This window comes from Budorcas taxicolor, chromosome 6 (assembly GCF_023091745.1).
Source record: "Budorcas taxicolor isolate Tak-1 chromosome 6, Takin1.1, whole genome shotgun sequence".
In the NCBI taxonomy this organism is placed as follows: domain Eukaryota; kingdom Metazoa; phylum Chordata; class Mammalia; order Artiodactyla; family Bovidae; genus Budorcas; species Budorcas taxicolor.
The window spans coordinates 254751-259752 of NC_068915.1; the positions used below are offsets into that span (position 1 = coordinate 254751).

Genomic DNA, 5002 nt, shown 5'->3' on the forward strand with positions numbered 1-5002 from the left:
GGATCTAGTTCCCTGACCAGGGATCAAACCCACATCCCTTGCACTGGAAGCACAGTCTTAGCCACTGGACCACCAGGGAAGTCCTGAAATACCTCTTTAATGTCTCTTTCAGGCTAAAGTATGAATCTCGGGACCCTCATAGTTTCCCACCACATTTACTCTCTGCTTTCCCCCAGTACCAAAAAAGAATCCAGTGTATTCATGAATCCTAATTCTAAATCATTAAAAACTGGTTTCTGTCTCCTTTTTTTTTCCTTCAAACTTTAGAAAACCTAATTAATTAAAACAGAATAATTTATAAAACATAGTTTATACAGTGGTTTTCTTGCAAGCAGTCTTTAATAGACTTTTTTCAAATTCTGACAAATACACTAAGTGTTTGGTTTGGATATGCAGAACTAAAACTATCTAGAAAGATTTTTAATTACTTAGTTCAATCCATGAAATTCCTCAGAATTCCATTTGTAAGAAAGAATAAGAAAGAATATGGGGGACTTCCCTGGTGGCCCAGTGGCTAAGACACTGTAGTCCCAATGTAGGGGGCCTGGGTTTGATTCCTGGTCAGGAAACTAGATTCTACATGCCACAGTGAAGACCTGAAGAAGCCAAATAAATAAATAAAATTTAGGAGCAAAACAACTATATATATATATAAAAATTTTTTTAATAGAATATGGGCTTTGCAGTCTGAGACACCTGGCCTTTTTTTTTTTTTTTTTTTTAATGGTAGCAAGCAAACAGGATTTATTTCAGAGAGAAAGTACAAAACTCTCAGCATAGACACTGAGAGAAGGTGAAGTGCCCCAGACCGTGGCTTTTTTACTAAGCAGTGCAACTTTAGATAAGTTACTTAACCTCTCTGAGCCTCAATTAAAAAAAAAAAAATTCCCTGTTTTATTCATACTTTTTAAACTGTATTTTTAATATAAATTTATTTATTGTAATTGGAGGTTAATTACTTTACAATATTGTATTGGCTTTGCCATACATCAACAAGAATCCGCCACAGGTACACACGTGTTCCCCATCCTGAACCCCCCTCCCTCCTCCCTCCCCATACCATCCCTCTGGGTCATCCCAGTGCATCAGCCCCAAGCATCCAGTATCATGCATCGAACCTGGACTTGCGATTCTTTTCATATATGATATTATACATGTTTCAATGCCATTCTCCCAAATCATCCCACCTTCTCCCTCTCCCTTTCCCAGAGCCCAAAAAACTGTTCCATACATTTGTGTTTCTTTTGCTGTCTCGCATACAGGGTTAAAATCACTTTACAATATTGTGATGGTTTCTGCCATAAAAACATGAAATGCTTCACCAATTCACATATCATCCTTGAGCAGGGGCCATGCTAATCTTTGTATCATTCCAATTTAAGTATATGTGCTGCCAAAGTGAGCACTGAGCCTCAATTTCTTAATCTATGAAATGGGAATGATAGTTCCCTTGCAGGATTGTTGTGAGGATCACATGCCAGGTATATATTAAGTATTCAATATATGTTCACGTTCTTCTCCATTAAACAGCATCTTATTTGTTACTTTGCTCACCAAGAGCACACACTTGGGCCTGAAACAGCCTAGGTTCAATGCCTGATCCCACAATTTTAGTAACTCTGTGATTTGGGACAAGTTGTTAACAATCTCAGAAGCACTGTTTTCTCATCTGGAAAAGAGTTAGCAACAACTAACTAATGGAGTTAGTGCCCAGCTCCAGGAAGCGTTCATGAAATAGTCACATCCATTAGAATCACATTAAATCACTGTGGAGACAGCAGGGATGCTGAGAGAGTGCTGATGCTGAGTGGCTGCTGAGTTGCTGGCGAGGGGTCAGCCAGGTGTCCAGGAGGAGGCTCAACATTCTGTTTCCTGATTTTACCTTTATTTACCACTTTTCTTTTTTAAAATATTTTTAATTATTTTTTGGCTATGGTGTGTCTTAATTTCAGCATGTGGGATCTTTCATTGTGGGACATGGCCTTCTCTCTAGATGTGGCTCCTGGGCTTAGTAGCTGTGACTTGCAAACTTAATTGCCCTGTGGCTTGTGGGATCTTAGTTCCCCCACCAGGGATCAAACGCTCGTCCCCTGCATTGGAAGGCAGATTCTTAACTGCTGGACCAACAGGGAAGGCCCCTCCCCACTTTTCTTTGTCTTTCTCCTTTGTCTTCTCTTTCACAGTTTCTGCTGTGTGAAAAATGGTTATATCCAAAGTGATATGACATGTAACCCACATAATTTATTTCCCTGCATGGCCTCCATAAATCTTGTGTCTGTGCATGACTCTTTCTCAGTTCTGGGTTTTTGATTCCACGCCCCCAGGTAGAATACTGTGTGTTGAACTCTGTCCAGTGGATTTGGTGCTGTGTGTCCCCCTCTGCCTCTGATACCTCCAAGATGAAAATACCTAATTGCTAAGAATTCTGGGGCCAAAATAAATTCTCAGGAAGGACCACGACTTAGCATCTTTTCATTTCTCTTTTACCTCTGAAAGAGCATAGTCTACTTGTTCTGTCTCGTGGCCTCTTGTTTGATCATGCTATGCATAATTAATATGGCATTTCCAACAGGAGTAATTCTACTTGCTTCTTTCCCTGAATATTTAGACTGGGGGTAAATGGCTTCTTGTTTTTACTTAAGAGTTAAACAAAAGGGACTTCCCTGGTGGTGCCGTGGTTAAGACTGTGCCTTTCAATGCAGGGGCTGCAGATTGAATCGCTGATAGGGGAACCAAGATCCCACATGCCTCACTACTCATAAACAAAAACAAAAACAGAAGCAGAATTGTAACAAATTCAATAAACAACTTTAAAAATGGTACACATCGAAAAAATTCTTAAAAATATATATATGTGTGCATATGTAGTCTATACGTATTGCACGTGTATAACCCTTTGTATTAAATAGTTCGGCTTCTTACAGCAAACTACATTAGAAGCCAATGTTTTCAGACATGGATGCTTTGAAATGTAAATTTATAGTCCCTACTAACAAAGAACCATAGGAATTCTATGTCTTGTGCACTTTTGATGGCACATCCCAACTTTGTGTCAACTATTTGAGAGGCTGAATGATGCCATCATATAATCTTGGACTTAAATTTCAAAACCCTAGCTAGAATTTTCTGCTTAGTCTTTCCACTATAACTGACAGTTTTACCCCAGAGCTAAAGACAAATGAAGAACAAAAACAGGCCTTTTGCTATGTTGATTATTTCTTGCTCACCTCTTTTTCTCTATTTTTAAAAAAATAAGGTATATATTTTTTAATGTGGGCCAATTTTTTTTTTTTTTTTATGGCCACATCATACAGCATGCAGGATCATTAGTTGGGGCGTGCAAACTCTTAGTTGTGGCATACATGATCTACTTCCCTGACCAGGGATGGAACCCCAGCCCCTTTTTATTGGGAGCTCAGAGTCTTAGCTACTGGACCACCAGGGGAGTCCTAGACCCATTGTTTCTTGACTGCTTTCCCTTTGTTCCTGCAGTCCTTTCTTCCCTTAAGAACATTAATGACTGAGACTTGTTTAAGGGCAAGCATTGTGGCCAGGCTTAGATCACAAAATGTCTTGGACCAAAATGAAGTTATGCTTTATTCTCTTTCTCCAGGGACCCCCCTCCCCTATCTTCTTACAACACCCAATGTTGAGATAAAAGAATTTTCCAGTTATTTCAACCAGATCATCAGATGCTCTGGACCAAACCCTAGACTGTCAGATTTGTACCCTTTGTATATTTCCTCAGGCTTCCCAGGTGGCTCAAGGCGTAAAAAAATTCACAGGAGATACAGGTTTGATCTCTGGGTCGAGAAGATCCCCTGGAGGAGGAAATGACAACCCACTCCAGTATTCTTGTCTGTAAAGTTTCATGGACAGAGGAGCCTGGCGGGTTACAATCCACAGGGTTGCAAAGAGTCAGACATGACTTAGCCACTGGACACACACACACACATGTAATTCCCTACATTTTGTCTTTCCTCTTGTCATGATGGGCATTAAAGTCTTAAAATGAAGAGGGTCTGCAAGCTTTTTCTCAGGGACAACCAGGAAGGGTGGCAGCTGACCAACTCACTCAAGATGGCTGTTCCCTTGCTCTCTGTCCATCCCTTGCCAGATCAGTGCCCACTTCATTTACACTTAGTCTGACCTTCCTACATACTTGCCTTGGGCCCCAGCTAGTGATTGTTCTTATCAAAGTGGTGGTGAGGGGTGTGCCCTTCTATTGGTTTCCCTGGTAATCGATGAGCCCATCTGATATTAACTCCCCTATAACTGGCAATCTCCCCCTCCACCAGGAGCAAAGAATGCTGCCACGTCCTGAAGGTGTCTGATGCACAGGGTCGGGGGGAGGGTGTTGCTCCAGGACTTTGCTTCAGACACAGAAGCTCCCCATCTGTCAAACCACTGATGTCTCTGTTGCTTGATGGATGTCTGCATGCTAAGTCACTTCAGTCATGTCTGACTCTTTGCAACCTTATGGGCTTTAGACCGGCAGGCTCCTCTGTTAATGGGATTCCCCAGTCAAGAACAATGGAGACGGTTTGCCATTCCCTTCTCCAGGGTATCTTCCTGGCCCAGGGACTGAATCCCCATCTCCTGTGTCTCCTGCATTGCTAGTGAATTCTTCACCGCTGAGCCACCAGGTAAGCCCTCTGTTGCCCAATACAGGCTTTCTTCTGTCTTAAAGCTGGGCAAATGCAAGTTTTGTAGGCTTGTGAGGTGCAGTCCAACAGGTGGGCATAAAGAGACCAGCTTCCTTAGCCCCTCAGGAAGGGGTGAGAAATTTGACAGTTTGGGGAGGTGGTGACAATTACCAAAAGGAGACGTGGTGGGGCAGGGGAGTCCCTGGGACCAGCCAAGGTGGAAAAGGAGAGCTTGAGAGGAGCTTGGCTGGGCCTGTGGATCTCCCCCTGCGGGGACTTAGGAGAAAGGGTTCCTCAAATACAGTGATAAATATTCTTTGCCCTGTAATAGAATTCCATTTGAATCTGTTACAGCT

At 42.1% G+C, this 5002-nt stretch overlaps 1 non-coding gene across 1 annotated transcript; it reads right to left on the reverse strand.

Annotated features, from left to right (window-relative positions):
• Positions 1-1302: 1302 nt before the first annotated feature.
• LOC128050141 (U6 spliceosomal RNA) lies at positions 1303-1406 on the reverse strand. Its single transcript, XR_008199650.1, has one exon. It is a non-coding gene; the product is annotated as a U6 spliceosomal RNA (small nuclear RNA).
• Between the last annotated feature and the right edge of the window lie 3596 nt (positions 1407-5002).